The sequence below is a fragment of the Engraulis encrasicolus genome, chromosome 1 (genome assembly GCF_034702125.1).
Source record: "Engraulis encrasicolus isolate BLACKSEA-1 chromosome 1, IST_EnEncr_1.0, whole genome shotgun sequence".
Lineage (NCBI taxonomy): Eukaryota > Metazoa > Chordata > Actinopteri > Clupeiformes > Engraulidae > Engraulis > Engraulis encrasicolus.
In genome coordinates, this window is record NC_085857.1 from 38020453 (window position 1) to 38029391 (window position 8939).

General features: G+C 46.9%; 1 protein-coding gene across 6 annotated transcripts in view; it reads right to left on the minus strand.

The window, feature by feature from the left end:
• Positions 1 to 6677, minus strand: part of tnrc6c2 (trinucleotide repeat containing adaptor 6C2) — an 89632-nt gene extending 82955 nt beyond the window's left edge. For 5 of the 6 annotated variants that reach the window (XM_063201682.1, XM_063201691.1, XM_063201667.1 and 2 more), the window contains exon 1: positions 5895 to 6677. The gene's annotated coding sequence lies outside the window, so the exon portion shown is untranslated. The other variant, XM_063201658.1, reaches the window with a different exon arrangement.
• Positions 6678 to 8939: the final 2262 nt, after the last annotated feature.

Here is an 8939-nt window from a genome sequence, read left to right on the forward strand (position 1 = left end):
CTGACAAAGCTTAAAACAACCATGAACAAACACACACACACACACACAGACACACACACAATGGTTGGTGAATTTGTTTGATGTGCCCAACCGTAACTGCCTGGCTGGCAAACACAACACAACACAACACAACACGGGTGTCCCAAAATGCCCATCAGAGACCGGTGCCCCCATGGGACGCCCCATTCCGGAAGCCGTCCTGCTGCCAGCGTTGTATACGTTAAGTTACATAGCTCATTGGTGCACATGGAATCACCAGGCAGCAACCACACTCACTGTTTGCAGAAAAAAAAGACTCAACTACATCATAACAACATTGCTATTTATTACTTCATCACTTTACTGTTATTGATTTATCAATGTTACTTGTCCTGTCTTGCACTTTGATGTCAGTCCTGTGTATGTCTGTCTATGTCCTTTCATGGTATAGAGAGAGAAATGTGATTTCAATTTCCTTGTATGCGCTGTGCATATGAAGAAACTGACAATAAAGCTGACTTGACTTGACTATATCATTACAGAGAGACTTAAGTAAGAAAGGAATACGATGGCATCACCTCAACTACATCATAACAAAAAAGATAAAGATGGCATCACTGGTGATCCGACTCACTATTTTCTGAAAAGAGCCTCACCTACTTCGTCACAACACTGCCATGACATTGCTATGTTTTAGTAACAGATTACGGCTTTCCCTTCACCATTATGGTAACAAGCGTAGGTAGACCTTATACTACTGACTCTGCATGAAAGGGTTACAAATTTCAGCCCCATGACACAGAAGGTTCATCATCATCACGACATCGCTAGAACTAGAAGTCGACATTACCGAGAGAAACAGATTTATGACTTGGTCATTTTTTGCAAGAATAAGCTTATTGTAATAGAGATACTTCAACGAAAGGGTTAATCATATTGGCACCAAGAAAAAAAAACACACACACACACACACAAGCGGAGAAAAAAACTTCCCGACTCAGGAATGATGAGAGTTTAATTACCACAGTCGACTGAGGACAATGACAATCGCTCCCTTCACTTCTCAGCGTTAGTGTGTGTGTGTGTGTGTGTGACTGAGTCTCCCTTTAGCCTCTCTCCCATTAGCTGAGCAGAGCAGAGCAGAGCAGCACGGGACGGGACAGAGGGAGGGAGGCCCTCCTCGCCCCAACACAGGACATTCCCCTGGACCCTGGCCAACACACACACACACACACACACACACACACACACGTCCCTCTCGCCATTGGTTCCCCACCCCCAGCCTATGAGCACCGAAGCCTGGCCCCCACCCTCGACAACACACGCACACACATACATACACTCATCCTCCTCTCTCCGTTGTCCATCACCCCCCCACCCCTCCGAGCAGCCAAACCCGTCCTAATCCGCCCCGCCTCTCACATGGAGCTCAGCGCTGCATGCAGCAGGCACCTCCCTCCCTCCCTCTCTCTCCCTCTCTCCCTCCCTCCCTGCCTCCCAGTCCCTGTCCCGTTTCAGGCTCTTACATCAGAGAGGCTCCGGGCGGGATGGGACGCGAGCTCCAGGAGCCCTGCACCCTTCCCTTCCCACGTCTCTACTCCCCTTACCGAACCCAGGGGCCACCGCTCGGGGGAGCTGCCTCTGGAAACACGTGTGATAACTTACCTCCACACACACTAGACCTAACAGACACTCTTAACACACACACTTGCATACACACACATAAAAACACACACACGTCTTGTTTCTGCTCAGAGTTAGGTTTCTCTTTCTCTCTTCCCTCTTGCTTTTTAATAGGCTGTTGGTTTTATAATGAGTGCGCAATAGCTAGCTGTAGATGTCTGGAGGCTACCTGGTTGCTCCCCTTCCACGTGCGCACACAAGCACACATACGTACGCACTCACACACTCTCCGCCTCTGATTCCACGTAATGTTTGAACTAAAGTCTGATAAAAGTACACAGCACAGCTGTTTCAGTTGTACTATTATCCTTGCTTCAAAAACTCGCAGTGCTTAACACACAGGTACACGCTATGTGTTGTTTTTTTATGGGGGTCTTCAAAGTCTCTTTTTTTTTCACCCCTCGGGCCATCTTGGTACCAAAAAAAACCAGGTGATCTATTGGGGCTATATGAGAGGGTAGACCTCGTAGTGGTGGCATGCTTTACTTTAACTGTAGCAGCTGCTGAGAGAGGAGACTGGGGCAATGAGATGGGAAGGGACTGGGAGATCTCACAAAGCCGGGGGCACCCCACTACAGACCTCAAAAGCTGCTGTTTGGGGGACGGGGTGGGGGGTGCTGAGAGGAGACTGGGGGAATGAGGTGAGAGATCTGCCGGGTGCACCACACTACAGATCTCAAAAGCTGCTGGGTTTTTTTTTTTTTGGGGGGGGGGTCTATTTGTTTGCTCGCTTGACTCGGCTGGGGTCAACCGTGGTGAGGCCACCGAGCCCCCAAGTCCATGAATCAACTTGAGCTCTGTTCTCCGACCACACAATTCACCATGGCAGGACCCATTCACCGCTGAAATATGCGCTAGGCTAGGGCTGCTGCTGCTGCTGCTACCCGCCTTCTTTAGGTTCATAGAGCTGCCTCACAACTCACAAGACTAGAGGCACACAAGAGAGTTCAGACCGAGTTTTTATATAAATCACAAACGTGCAATGTTGTGTGTGATGTCTTTGTACCTTCTTCTGTATTTATGTATGCTACTTGACACCTTAATAAATGATACTCTACTCTACAAAATTTTCCATTTGTCTTTAAAATGTTTCAATAAATTAGTAAAAGAAAAAAAAGGGAGCAAACGCGTGAAAGTAACTTTTGAACGCTACGGGAAAAATAAGTTGTGAAACGTGTTCGGGTTGAAGCTCAAAGACAAGCAGCGGTGCTCCGGTCTAAGAACACAGTGTTCCAGAGGAGCCGATCTGCATGCACATGGCAGCAGTCACGGAGCCGTTCCACCACACAAACGTGATTACAGATGAAAGGGAGCAAAATGAAAAAGGAAGAAAAGTCCGCGGCACTGCCCCCAGCTGCAAGCGACAGTCCGGTCCCAAACTCTTCACAAAAACACTAGGAACCCCCCCCTCCCAAAAATGACTTCCACAGCGCAATCAACCAATCAGCTACCCCCCTCGATCTGACTGGAGATATAGGCTACAGACTCTGAACGGTCCGGTCCAGTTCAGTCCCAAACTCTTCCATACTATTCCCCGTCAATTTACTTTCAACATGCAACGAGCCAGCCACCTGCCCCCCTCGATGTGACCAGAGACGTGCACTACAGACTCATGTGAACGTGGGAGCTGCTCTGAGTCTGAGCCGCTGTCTGGGTACCGTCTGTCTGCCACCCTGCCGTATGGCACGGCACTGAATCACTTAACCAAGTGACAGAAGCCCCTTTAGCCCCCTTTTCAGCGGCAGTGAATGGCAAGAGGCACCCACCGATCCGATCCTCCCCCATCCACCGGTCCGTCCGTCCGTCCGTCGCCCCCTCTCTCGCTGCTCATTACACTGACTGCACCCCCCTTATCCTATCCTTCACCCTGTGCTTACAACCCCCTGGTCGGTTGGTTCTCATCCTTGGGCACCCATACATCCTCCCCCAATGCACACCCCTCAATACAATGCACTCCCTCCATTCTGCCCGGCCAGCATACACTCTGGGTGGATGGTTGGGGCTCTCACCCATTCTTGATTACCCATCGATCTTCCCCCATGCCCCCTTCCTCAATGCAATGAACTCCTCTCCATCCTCCTTCCATACACCCCCCTCCCTTCCCCTCCCCTCCTTGGTTGGCTGTTTGGTTCTCACCCATTCTTGGTATGGCAGCAGTGTCTGGATAGGGCCCCCCTGACCTGACCTCTCCGAGGCACTCATGGCAAGAGGTCTGGCAGCTGGGGGACTTCAAGAGAGCAGCTTGGGGGCCAGGCCAGGCCAGGCAGGGCCGGGCCGGGCTAGGTGGCCACCAACCAGTGCCCTCTCCCAGGCAGGCAGGAAGGCAGCGGCGACGACCTGAGCCCAGCCTGGCATCAACCATACCGCAGAGGAGATGTGTAAACAAAAAAGCCCCCCCACACACACACACAGCAATGCAATATACACAGTGGGGAAGCAAGTACTTTAAGCAGCATTTTTCTTCTCTCCATCGCAGCTCCGCCGTGGCGTCTGCCATCTATTTCACTATTTCATTTCATCGCCCCGCTGGTGTGTGACGATGGAGATAAGAAGACGACGCTACTGACAGAGACGTCAAAAGCGAGGGAGAGGGGGAGAGAGAGAGATAAACAGAGAGAGAGAGAGAGAGAGAGAGAGAGAGAGAGAGAGAGAAAAAGACAGAGAAAGAGAGAGAGAAAGAAAGAGAGAGCACAAGAAGAGGGAGCGAGGAATCCAACGAGAAAATTGTGTACTTCAATTAAGGCACGCCGGGGAAAGATATTAAAAGCTATATCCCAGTGCCTTGGGACAGGCATAGGAGGATGCGACGGAAATGTGAGGGAAGATGACAGTTCAATCAGAAACTCATATACCAACCAACCACCACCCTCTCTCCCATTCCACCCACCCCCCCACCTCGTTTTAAGGGGTGGGCGTCCTTCAGAGTAAGGATGATATATTTCATGAAGATATGACCGCGCAGGATTGGAAATTATGTTTCCCATGTGCTCTTGATTATGGTTTTAGGCAGGAGCTTTCATTTCCTTACTGCACTACATTTGTTTTTTTAAACTATCGCCTTAATCTTTAAATAAAGGGGGAGCTATTATATCACAGAAGATCAAACATTTGCAATAGGCTCCACGGCTGAGTCCTTGTGCAATAATACAAGAGAAGATGAGTTAATTCAACATGATCTAAGAGGTTGAAATCAAGTAACACATTAGGATAGTCTCTTCAGCGCATTTTAACCAACTGGATTAGCTAGTACTACTCCAGTGAATCGACGTGGAGATATCATTTAACTGGGGAGACACAAAAGACAACTGAAGCAGCTCACCAACAGAATTATGTGCAAGAAAATATAAAGCTAAACCAGAAGGCAGATCAGCAGACCGCTATTTGCTCTCTGGAAACAACTGAGGTCAACGCAAATGCATATAATAAAAAAAACAGTTGGCTAAGGTAAACCAAACATTCACTCGCGAGTTTAAAAAAAATACAAATTGCCCTGGAGAAATACTATCCCAATGCTGGGGAGATTTGAAAATATTAATTCACGTCATTATTAACGGTATATTGCAAGTTCAATCTGACCATAATTTAACCTTGCATACCTTAGCACAATGGCCACGACTTGTTTTTAATCAGCACTTAGCTTACTGCTCAGATTTTAATATAGCCCAATCGTAACTTAGATGTAAGCGGTGGAATAGAAATCATAGCGATGCAAACAACAGGAAAATAACTCACAAAAATATACTATACTGCGTCTATGTAATGTGTGAGCAATTCATGCCTGTGACGCAGTTACCTCGGCAAAACAGTCCACGGATAAAGACTGCACAGAATAACAACAAAGTTTCGCTATTTTTGTTTGGGGATATTTACCATTTAGTTGTGTCGGTCGCCTAATGTTCCAATATGACAGTATGCAATAACAACACCTCGTTTTGTGCAAAATCTATTTAGATGGGCTCCGGCCGCAAAACCAAGACCAATGTCATTTCCAAACGGTGTTGCGGAGTCGGAGAGGGCAGCTCAAACGCGATTAGGAAAATGCACTGTATCTACTAAGGTCTAAAGGAAAAACACCGTCAAAACAAAAACTATAGGCATACCCCCAAAAGAGTATTTAAATCAACCCAAAAAAAACCGTTTAAAACCTCTTTAGAAAGAAAAACAAGCAAGACCTCTGCAGCGCTGTCTTATCGGACACAATATTAAACAGCAATATAAACTTTTATCCTTACCTTCGTAATCACAAGTTGAGCTTTGGCAGCTTTCAGTATAGAATTGTTGCATGGCAGAAGGTGGTGCAGAAAGGCATTTTCTTGTGCCCTTTCCAAAAAAAGTACCCGTAAATGACAGCTCAGTGGCTAATTCAAACGCATTCGCAGTTAGCTAACATTTGATAGCTAGCTGTTCAGGATACTGCGAATTTGCGCTAAGCAGCTTCATAAGAAAAATGCCGCGGTCGCCAACAGTTATTCACATAGCAAGAAATGTTCAATACCAGTTTTAAAAATCAGCTTCAAAAACAAGACACGGACTCAAGCCTTGACGGGACGAAACATCACAACACTGCTGTATTTGAGGAAAAAATAGCTAGCTACCAAAGAATGTAATGTTCGCAAAGTGTCATTAAAGCATCTAGTCAAATATCCCGACACGATAGTTGCATCAAAAACAGACCGGTATGCAATTTATAGCCAAATGGTGCAAAATAAAGGAGGGCAGTATTAGGCTCTTCGCCGATAACTTGGCATAGGGCAACCGACGACGCTTGCAAGCTAACTCTAGTTTAAAGTGCAAAGGAAATATTTTGTTACGCTTGCTAGCTAGCTGAAAGCTAGCAGGTATGTTAAACTAAAACAACCGACTGACAATCTGGCTGCAACGAATGCAACTGAAAAAGAAATCCTGGAGAACGAATTCTTGAAATATCCAAATGCGAGTGCGGACAGTCCAAATAGAGCGTTCGCTGAATTCTTGTTGAGTGGCGCTCATGCAGCCATTTTGTTCAAACTAACAACATTCGCTGCTCTCCGAGGAGGAGGAGTAAAACAGGAAGTGGCCCCATGCCCCAGCAGTCCTCCACGTGATCCTCGCTGTGCAATGAAATCGCAGGACATCCAGTCGAGGACCGCCCTGCTTTCGTATCCCTGGCAACGGTCCAGCATCCAGGCTGGACCACTGATAGTAAAAAAAAAAAAACTCTCACCTACGCCTAATAGATGTGAAACAACATAGCATACCCATTTGATGGCATGGAACTAGACGTAATGCTAGTACCTCATTGTCAGAGTATTTGTTATAAGCACACACACACACACGCACACACGCACACACACACACACACACACACACACACACACACACACACACACACACACACACACACACACACACACACCATGTCCATGTGTTTCAATCTGTTGCATTTTCTCTTTTTACCTTGATTGCTTTCTTTCCTGCAGTGACCGATTCAATAGGCTAGTCCTACTAGCAGGGAGAGGGATTTCCAATCTGGGGCCCAAGTCAAGCTGTTCTTTTGGGGCCAAAATTCCATTGAAGAAGGCTATGAGAGAGAGCATAATGACTCAAATTATTGGAGATGTCGGTGTTGTACGCCCACTCAAGTGCATCATGCAATTTTATCCCTTTATCCTCCCAGCCGGACTATTTCAATTCAAATAGTGCTTGTCTAGGCTATTACTTGTCAGATGTCCTTAATTGCTTTCACATTTAAGCCGCTGTTGATGGAAGCGCTGCAAAGAAAAAATGTCTGGCTGAAGTTGTGATAAGAGGATATCCAGGCACACGGCATAAACCAGTGCTTTTTGGCAGATGGTTCAACGGCGGAATTCTCTTGTCCTCTTTTGACTTCATTCCAGAATGATGAATGAAAGTTCCACAGATGTTTCATTCATTTGAAGCATCTCTTTACAACCTGTAAAACTCACTGTCTATGTAGGCCTACCATCTTCAGCATCTTTGTCTGTATGACCACCAATTTCCTTTTTCCTTTTTGTTGCGGTCCCAATTCCCTGAGTCTATTTTTGCTGGTCTATCAATTGGTATCACACAAAAATCCACGTTGTTCCCCAGGCAATTGTCACTAAAAATATTTCTTCTTGTAATGATATCGACTGTACTAGGAACATCCTTGTTTTCTGCTGTTTTCATCTCAGATGTGGTCACTCTTAAAATACTTCATCACACTCTGTTCATATGGTTCCTTGGTCAATACACACCTACCCACACACACACCTACCCACACACACACCTACACACACACACACGCACGCACGCACGCACGCACGCACGCACGCACGCACGCACGCACGCACACACACACACACACACACACACACACACACACACACACACACACACACACACAGCTTTGTCATTTTAATAGGCAGGCCTAATGAATAAAATGGACATGGGCCACAGCCAAACCCGGGAGAGAACCATGGGGCCAACTGAACTCCCGATCCGGGCAAAGCCCCACCACCGCCCCCACCACCATCCCAATCAGTGTTGCCAGATTGGGCTGTTTCCCGGCCAATTGGGCTGCTTAGGATGGCCATGTGCGGGTAAAAATGGCATTTAGAAGAAAAACCCACCCAATTTTTGCCATAGAAATCAACTGAATTGGGCGGGATTTTGTGCTTCTAGGCGGGTTTTGAGCATTCATCAGCCTCATCTGACAACCCTGATCCCCATTCACCAGTCATTACACGCCAGACACCTCTTGACTCCGCTGTCTGGCGTCAAGTGATAGATGGGCCTGCCCTGCATGCGCTGCGTATTGATCATGAATAGACAAGCGGTGCTGCTCGGGTGTGCAGATTATGCCTCCACGTGTATAGGGCTATAACACATGCCATCAACATGCAAAGACAGTGAACGCCACCACCACATTCACGTCCGCGGCCATACGCTGACATTTCCAAAGGCATGGCTTGACATATATGCAAAATGGCACGGGAAATTATGCCAACATGGAAGTGGCAAAAAACGGAAAGGTGTAGGCCAGCTTTGAGTCCACATTGAGATGTACTGCTCACACCATACATGTTGCAGTGCCATTTTGCAACCCTTTCAGAGTTGAATATACTTTTTAAGCATATACTATGTTTTGTATTTTGCTTATATTATGATGGGACATTGACGAGAGGGGGATGTAGGGGGGATGCCCATATATCGACGTAGCACGTGGCTCGTCCAATTTGACACTCTCATATCTGGTTCTACTTTCTTAGTGTTGAATTAGCTCTGCAGAATTTACA